Source organism: Mus musculus, chromosome 12 (assembly GCF_000001635.26).
Source record: "Mus musculus strain C57BL/6J chromosome 12, GRCm38.p6 C57BL/6J".
NCBI lineage: Eukaryota > Metazoa > Chordata > Mammalia > Rodentia > Muridae > Mus > Mus musculus.
In genome coordinates, this window is record NC_000078.6 from 91,990,452 (window position 1) to 92,000,481 (window position 10,030).

Genomic DNA, 10,030 nt, shown 5'->3' on the forward strand with positions numbered 1-10,030 from the left:
GTTGTAAAGAGCCTTGGACTGTGCTTTCTTTGGCCAGTCTTAGACTATTTGAAAGGCTGTAATGTAGTCTATGTCTCCTCACTGATTTATCTTTGTTTGCTGTATCCTGGGTTCCTTTGGCAGAAGTCTGGGTTCCTCTAGGTTATACATGGAAATGTAAATTTTTATGGAAAGAAGACAGCATTATATTATGACTAACATGAAAGCAACTGCCTTTGTATAGTTAAAGGCATGGCTTCAAACCTTTTATCTATGGAAACTGTACAATACCCCTCCACATTCCTAGTACCCATAACACTCTGCACACATTTTCTTCCAGATAAGACCCCAAGGCCAATACACTTGTAAATGGCTTCTAGTTTCCATGTGACCCCAAGGAGAAAACAGTGTAGGGTCCAAGAAGACTATCACACACCAACAGACAACTAAACAAATTAACATACCTCACAGAGAACTTTTTCTGAAATGAGAAAAAAAAAAAAGAAAGAAAAAAAAAAAGAAAAAAGGATCTAGCACATAGTAGGCACTTAAAGACGGTAGTTTTTTTCTCTCACTTTGCCTGGCTACCAGAAACAGTTTCTCCTCTCCCCAAGTTTTTTTCAACCTTTCTTTTCCTTGGTTAGGATAACCCAAGGATATTTGTAAAGGGATCCTCCCATAAACTATAAAATGAGTGACTTCAGCAGAGGTGTGAAGAAGCCCTGTTGTTGAAAGCAGAGTGAGATTGGTCCCCTAGCCCCCATCCCTTACACCAACTTGGGAGAAAGCTCAGGCATAAACCATAAGACCATTCCTTAAAAATGATGCTTTGATGTTATGAGGCCCCCCAACACACATACAGTAGAGGACTGCTGGGTCTGTGTTCATTCAGAGATGATGCACTTAACCCTCCAGAGACTGGAGGCCCCAGGGAGTTTAGAGGTCAGCTGGGATGGGGGCATCCACGTGGAGATAGATGGGGGTGTGGTGGGGAGGAGGTGTGGGATGTGGAGCAGTCGGAGGATGGATGGGGGCAGGGAATGGAATATGGAGTGTAAAAAATAAATTAATTAAAAAAAATGATGCTGTGAACATATGTCCATGTTTCTAGGTGTGAATGTGTGTGTCCAGGTTTGGGGAACCATCTTGGCAAGGAGAACTAAAGGCTAACAGGCAGGAAGTAATCAAAAGTGATAGGTTGCAAAATGGTTTGACCCAAGCAGCAGCCCCAAAGTGTAGCTTTTCCCACTTTGCATTCTGGGTACGCTATAGGTGGCCACCTTCAAATTTCCTCTCTTAAAAGATACAAAATCAAGTTAAAATAACAGGTTTTACTTGGAGCTGTGGAGCTCATGGTGATTTTTTTTTCAGACAAATCAGCAGCAAAGATATACTATTTGAGTCTATCAGAATTCAAATAACTTAGGATGAATAGATAAGTCACTCTCTCCCAAAGTTCAGTGTTGTGTATGTGCCCAGAAAGGGGCTTCATGATTGACAGATTTCTTAATTTACAAATGTTCATGTATTTCTGTAAGTTACATACCCGGTTATTTGTGTGTATGTGTGTGTGTGTGTGTGTGTGTGTGTGTGTGTGTGTGCGCGCGCGCGCGCGCACGCGCGACTACATGTGTGGAGGTCAAAGGTCTATGTTGGTTCTCTTTTTCAGATGCTCGTCACGTTGTTTTTAAGACATGGTCTCTCATCGAACTCATTGATTTTTGAGCATTGCTGGCTGTCCGATGAGTTCCTGTGATCGCCCTGGCTCTAACCACCCAGTGTTGGGGTTACAGTGTATACCTCCATACGTGGGTTTTACATGGGTGTTAGTGATTCAAATTCAGGGCCTCAAACTCGTTCAGCAATCCTTCCATTGACTGGACTGAGATGTCTCCTCAGACCACACATACCCAGTCCTACACAGAGATAAAGTAAAGTAAAAAGTCCTCAGTGGCCAATTTGCATAGTGGAACTAAAACCTTTCTTTCTGATACTAGATTACTGAAGATCATTTTATGTATATGGGAAGACCCCTGAGGACAGGCAAAAGCATTCATCTTTCTTCATTTTAATCTTTTCTAGAAAAACAAAACCCATTTCAAACAGAAGAACAAAAACAGTTGAATCTGGGAGGTATACAGATTTAGGGAGTCTCTTGCCTAATGAAAACAAGAATCGGCGTCTTGGACGTCTCTGTGAGCCCATATTCACCACAAACACCATAGGCAGCGACTGTAGCCACAGTGAGGTCTGAGTTTGGCCTGCCACATGATCCTTCCCACCTTCCCTGGGATGAGGAAAAACAACTTCTTCTTCTTCACTGGCTCAGGTTGTCTTCACTACTTACCAGCAGGAGTTTCTGAAAACTTTGTTCTTGCCAGTTTTAGGGATTTAAAGAGAAACAAAATATAACACATTTTTAACTGGGGCAGGAAGAAGCCAGTCTAGCTCATTAGTGCATGGAAAACAGTGTCCGCTTTGGGCTAGATCAAAAGGTCAATGGGACTGAAAGGCCTTCTTTATTAACTAAATACCCATTACATGGGTCATGTCCAAGGCCAGCCTGATGGGTAGGGAACTCCCCATATGGTTTCATTTCAGGACTGAAATACCACCCCCTTGATCCTCTAAACGCCAAATATGGCTCCTATGTGCCCACTGATGCCTGAAATGTGTTTTATAGGAAAAAAAATGTCTTTCACAGAGCAGTCAGTAATAGGTTCATGGTGAAAGCACCTTAGGTGTGACTTAAGAACACACTGAGGTGCGAATGATTGGCCAGGGCTCTCTGGAGAGGAAGCTGAAAGACTGAGGAAAGAAAGAGGCTCTGTCTCAGGTGGCAAGAGAGAGACAAACAGGGAGAAAGGGCAGAAGAGAAGACAGAGGACCAGGCAAACCAATCTTGTTTTCATTTTTGTTTTTCAGTGTGAGATACCAGGAACTTATCCACAGTATTTGGCACATAGCAAATCCCTTAGTATGAATTTATTCTTGTTGACAGGTCATGCCATTTTGGAGATGAATGTGTAGATTCCATACATTAATGTGGTGGCGAGCCAAGCAAAATCTTGTTTTATCTTTTCTAGTCTTTTTTTGAGCCTAACCTTTATGTTCATTATTCCTTAATCTTTTGCTTAAGAGATTTTATACCAAGAAGAGAGTGATTTATTGTATTTGTAGCTCTCTGTCATCATCTCTTCCTCCTGTTTGCATATGGGTAGACCTGCTCACTTGCATTTAATGAACAGAAGAAAGCAAAAGTTGCAGGATATCATTTCCAACATTAGGTAACCGCCGGTTTGTGATTTCTGTCTAGCTAGAGCTCTCTAGCTCATACTTCTGCGATCAACATTGATGGGTGCTACTGGCTATGTTTCCAGAACTATGGTGAGAGGCAGAAGGAAGCTATGGTCAATATTAGAAATAGACACCAGTAACAGCTTTGAGAAATGTAGTCACCTGAGTGAGTTGCTTTGAGAAACTTAGTCTTACCAGTAGTCACCCAAGTGAGTTTACAAATGGCTTGCCTAGCAGCTGAGTCTGCAAGAGAGAAAGTGGCCACAGATGACAACTTGACTTTATAGTGTTATAAGAGCCCTTGAGGCAGAAGCATCCAGAAAATTCAGGCTTAATTCCTGATATACAGAAACTGTTAAGTGTCTATTGTTTGTGCTTTTGAAATTTGAATTGTTTTTGTTTGTAGTAATACCTGATTCTTTTAATGCATGTCTTAACACACTCAGAGTGAACAAACACTGGGAATACTGGAGACAATGCTTTTTGTCACCGGGGAAACGGCTGTTTCTTCTCTTTCATGGGGGAAGACGGTAAAAGGTGAAACTTAGTATTTGGTCTCAAAGTTTTGTGCTTATGAAGTCTGAACCTACAGGGTCAAATGAATGAAGAAGTAGCTTAGGAATGCAATACCCAACGAAGATGATCATTCCAGTCTTGCACGCGCCCAACTGGCCAGGAAGAACGACGCTGCAACAGGATCCTTCTGCACACGTTTATTCAGTCCTGTTTCTTCTTTCTCTATATCTCCCTTGTTTATATATCTCCCTTGTTTATATCTCCCCTGAACCCTGGGCCTCTCACTCTTTTATACTCTCAGTTCTCATCCACGCACAGCAGGCCACGCCACCTCACCAGGCACGCAGCTTCAGCTAATCAGGGCAGCAGGGGCATATCTCCATCAAAATGGATTCACCGGTATCCTGGTACACCTGCGCAGCTCTCAAGATGTTTGTGGCTTATATGAGGAAGTCAGGTGCAAGTCATATGACTTAGCTGCAGTCCCTGGCACCTTTGGGACTGCCGCCACACCCGCTCCTCACATTCCAGGGCCTCGGGGCTCCAGAAGTTAAGGTTTAATGTTAATATGAGGAGGCCAAAGAACAAGGAACAATGAACTAAGGGAGAGGGAACTGACATTCTTTTCCTTCCTTCCTTCATTCCTTTCTCATTTTATTTATGAATACTAATAACAATGTTATCTGTTGTATATAGCATACTAATATGTATTTCTTTTAAAAAAATTTAAAAGTTCTTCTCTCATACAATATATCCAGACCATAGTTTTCCGTCCTTCCTTTCCTCTCTGTCCCTGCCCCCCCCCCATCACTCCTTCTCCATTTCTCTTCAGAAAAGAGTAGGACCTCCAGAGATCTCAACCCATGATGGAATGACAAGTTGTATTATGACTGGACTCAAATGCTCATATCAGGGCTCATATCGAGGCCACTCAGTAGGAGGAAAAGGATCTCAAGGGAAGGCAGAAAGAGTCAGAGACACCTCCACTGCCACTTTGAGGAGTCCTACAAAAACACCAAGATAACAAGCATGACATATTTGCAGAGGACCTAGTGTACACCCACGCAGGCTCCATGATTGCTGTTTCAGTCTTTGTGAGACCCTATGAGCCCTGATTAGTTGATCCTTTGGGCTGTTTTCCTGGTAGCTTCCACTTCTCTGGCGTCCTACAACTTGGAAAGATTATGGGAAGAAGTGGCTGGACTTGTTGGACATTTAGGGGTAATGTGGAAACCTAGGGCATAGAAACTCCCAGGATTCTATGACAGTGACTGACCCTAGCAAGGAATCCTAATAATGGAGGATAGAGAACATAAAATTGGTCACCTTCTGTAACCAGGCAAGGCTTACAGTTGTGGGATTGAGACAGCAACCCAGCCACAAGACCTTCAATTTACAATTTGTCCTGCCTCCAAGATGTGCTGGGGTAGAGGTGGCAGAGAAATTGTAGGAGTGGCCGAGAACAATGACTGCTCCAGCTTGAGATCCATGCCACAAGAGGGAGCCCATGCCTAGCACTGACAATGGCCCCAGTATACAAGTCATGTGTGTTGTCTGGGGCTTGGTGAACTACAGAGAACAAGCCTTGCTTAAGAGAAGAATAGTGGTTTCGTCCCAGGGAGCACTGAGGGTATTGGTTAGTTCATATTGTTGTTCCTCTTATGGGGCTGTAAACCACTTCAGCTTCTTGGGTCCTTTCTCTAGCTCCTTTTATGGGGGAATGCCAGGAAGCCGGAGTGGGTGGGCTAGTGAGCAAGGGGAGGGGGGAGGGGATAGGAGGTTTTTGGAGAGGAAACTAGGAAAGAGGATAACATTTGAAATGTAAATAAAGAAAATACCTAATTTTTAAAAAAGTAAAAAAAAGAAAATGTGTGTGTGTGTGTGTGTGTGTGTGTGTGTGTGAGAGAGAGAGAGAGAGAGAGAGAGAGAGAGAGAGAGAGAGAGAAAGAATTGTGTATGTTATTGTATCCTCCACACCTGGCTATCAAGGGCTCACTGAAACATTCCTCAATAAATACTATCCTCAAACACAAGAATAAGAAACCTCAAGACTTTGCATCATCCCTACAATGCTGACTATATATATATATATATATACATATATGAAACTGCAGAGATTAAGTGTCCGTGTCTCAGTGTAGGACAGTCTGAGGATACTCCAGAAGTCCTCGAAAGATTGGCAGGCTCAGAGAAAAGCACATTCAGGGCATGTTTTCTCTGAACTGCATTTTTCCTTCACTTTCCCATACTGAATTGCTTATGAGCAGATTCCAGTCAACCTTTGGCCCACCACTCTCCATCTCAATTCCTAAAAACAACCTAAGACAAGGGGTTGGAAACCATTCGGTTTTCCTGATTGCTGCCTTGCATGGAGATCTTGCCTGTCATATCTTGATTTTGAAAAGATGCAACTGTGGAAGTGAATCACTATGATCTTTGTATATTGTTGAGAAATTCAAATGTCAGGGGACATCTGAATGAAACAGAAGACCTATATGGGCTAGATAAATGAATGGCTATGAGTTTGAGTTTTCAAATCAGTTCATGTAATGCTGAATTTTTAAATGACAAATTTCCATCTCGGTTGATGCTGTTTTTACCGTTTGTTGAAGAAGAGACTTGGACATTTAATGTGCAGATGAGAGAGGAGAAAGTGGAAGAAATTTACATTTTTGACCTTGGTACTGCACTTAAGTAATAGTTATTATTTTTCTTCTATTCAAATCTGAAAGCAGATGTTTAGATTTTTCATGAGCATTACAGGTGGAGAAGATTTCTCTTCCCCATGAGCTCTTTGGAAATCTTCCTAACATTGTTAGAAAATTTAGATGTTTTCAGCTTACACCTGCTATTCCTGTGTAATAAATAATCACTATACACCCACATTTATTCCCCCCTAATGGTCTAGTTTACAAAATACACATCTCTTTGATAGAGGAATCAAATCTACTTACCTGTCTGGATATCTTTCTTCTCCCACCCCATTCCCCATGAATAAAGAAGCCTTTTAGACAATTAGGATAGGATACACTACCTTGTAAAGAATGAAATTCATTAAAAGGAACATTTTTCTTCTGTACATTGAACTCATCTTCTGTGTCCCAGTGCAGCAATTTGACACAATACTTTGTTTCAGGGGGAATAGTTTCACACTTACTTCACAGTTTAAACCAATTTGATTTTACTACTAATTTGCCTTATTTTAACTTGGATCTGCTGAGGTAGTTTAAGCTGCTTCCAAACACTTACTGCCTCATTAGTTGATAACTGTGGTCTAATGGCTTTCAGACCAAATGAGGGCTTCCAGGGTGTTGGACACCGGTTGAAATGGCTCTTTGCAAACCCAAGGAAAGGAAGCCAGGAGTGGATCTAATTCCATCCTTTGTTAGCTTTGGGATACTTAGCACTTATCTAAATGAAGCTGCAATTATTTTCAGTGTTGCTGATTGATGGGAAAGTCTCTGGGTAAATAGACTGAAGCCATCACATGGTCTGTTGCATAACTGAGTAAGTGCCTAGCAAGCAAGAGAGGCCTTTTCTCTAAGAGAATTCCATGGGACAATTTCATGACTGTTAAAAGCATGAAAAATAGATGACATAAACCTGTATGTGTATGTATGTGTGTGTGCTTGTACATGTTCATGCTTGTGTACATGTATATAATGTGTTCCCATGCCTGTATATACCCACATGCATATATACATATATATAATATATATGTATATATGTATGTATATGTGTACACATATATAAATTTATAAATACAGACATAAATACACTAAAACCTATTCCAAATTTCTAGGGTGTAGACTATGATTTTTGGTTAGGATAGTGTTTACTCTTCCATCTTAAGAATATATCAACCAAAGGATGATATAGAGTTCTAGTTTTTATATATTTGCCTTCAACATTTCCCTTGGTTGCTCATGTAGTTAACAACTATTTACTGGGTATCTATTTAGGGGGAAATACAGGGATGCTCCGGTCTTCTTGGGGGTGTGTGTCTCTATTTCAGTAATACACTACAATTTTTATATTTACTTGGTCTTTTAATGCAGAATGCCAGGGAAGCACTGTTGAGTTGAAGAGTGCAACAGAGAACCTTTTAGAAGGAATGAATGTATGCTTTAAAAATCCCCATGGTAGCATACAACTTCGTTTGTATTGTTTTTGTTTCCTTTTTAAAATTACTTTGAGAGTGCAAAGGGTTGAAAAATAGTGAACTATCAGGTGGAGGCTTTTCTTATAGACATCTTGTCTGGAACTAGATGTTGTTCCCTTTCTAGATTCCTAATTTGTGACATTAAAGTTATATGTACGCATGCGTGAGTGCCTGCCTATGCTCCCTGTAAGCCTTCACCCGTGTTCTGGTCTCTTTGCCATAGGAGAGTACACTGCAAGCTACAGAAAGACAAAGTGGGCACCAACCCAGCCACACTGCCTTTGACCTACAATCTGTCCTGTCTGAAAGATGTGCTGGGGCAATGTTGGCACAGAACTTGTGGGAGTGACTAACCAACGTGTGGTTTAACTTGAGACCCATGCCACGAGAGCGAGCCCATTCCCTATACTGTCTGGATGGCCAAGACCCAGAGACTGAATAGCCCAGAGACCTTGGGTAGAATAGAATTCTGGAAAGAAACAAAACAAAACCAAAAACCCAATGAAATGATTCCTAATGGTATTCTATACTCATAGATCAGTGCCTTGTCCAGTCATCATCAGAAAGGCTTCCTCGGACAGGAGATGGGAGCTAGTGCAGAGACCCACAGCTAGACATTATGCTGAGAGAGTATAAATTGGAAGTCTCCCTTGAGTTGCTTGGGGGATCTCTCCAAAGGGGGGGGGGAGACTGTAGGAGTCAGGGAAGATGGAGGATACTAAAACATCTCCTACTAAATCAACTAAGCAGGGTGCATATGGGCTCACAGAGACTGATGTGGCAAGCATGGGGCCTCATGGGTCTGGACTAAGGTCTTCTGCATATTTCTTATGGCTGTTAGCTTGAGGTGTATGCCTTTTATCAGTGGAAGTGGGTGTGTCTCTGACTTTTGCCCTCTCTTAGAACTCTTTTCTTCTATTGGGTTGCCTTGTCCTGCTTTGAGGTTGTTGCCTTGCTTTATTGTATCTCGCTATGTCGTGCTTGGTTGTTGTTTTCTCTTGGAGGCCTGCTCTTTTCTGAAGGGCCATGGAGAGGGGCTGATCTGGGGGAGAAGGGAGGTGGTGGGGTGGAGCTGGGAGGATTGGAGGGAGGGGTAACTGTGGTTGGGATATATTCAAAGTTCAAAATTTGATTAAAAAATAAAACGAAAAGAAAAAAATACTATTAAATAATCTAGTTCATGCACACTAGAGTAGATTGGTACAACCTTAGCAAGTGTCTCCTAAAATTTATGCTGAAGTTAAACCTATCACTAATTCTATCATTCTTATATTTCCATTTGGGATGAAGGAAGAAAAAAGTCATGTCCCGAGAGGTTTCTTTATGTTTCCACGTGGATAAGACTATTACATTTGAAAGATATTGCTGAAGAACAGCTCCAATCCAATAATCACATTTGTTTGTTCTGATTTTCCCTGGCGTTTTGATTGGATGGGGGCATCATTACTTCTTGCCCTAGAGCTGCCGCACTTAAATCATGGAGGAAATGAATTGAGCTGGTAGGTAGCTGACTCGGGGCTGTTACTTTCTGAGTTTCTAACTTCATATCGTTGGCCCCTGGTAGGATTATTCTACTATCAAGGAAAAAGGATTTGCAGAGAGCCTTTGGTCAGGCAAGGATGAGTCTCTGCTTTTTGGCAGTCTGATGACTGTGGTATTCTGTGTAAAACAATAAGTAATCTATGAACAATGTATCTACAGTGGCTAGGTTGATAATATTTTATTTGATCCTTTTCTTTTTCCCCTGTAGTTTCTTTTTATTTTCCATTGATTACTTCCCAATGATCATTAAGAAGGAAACGTTGTTTTAAAACAGTTCTATGGACTGAACTACCAACAACAGAGCACACATGGGCTGGAGCAAGCCCCCTTGCCATATATAGCAGATGTGCAGCTTGGTCTTCATGGGGGTCCCCCAACAACTATAGCAGGGGCTGTCGCTGAATCACTTGCCTACCAGTGGATCCTGTTTCTTTAACTGGGATGGATACCTTGTCTGGCATCAGTGGGAGAGGATGTGCCTAGTTCTGCAGTGACTTGATGTGCTGGCATGGGGAGGGGTTCGGATGGAGAAAA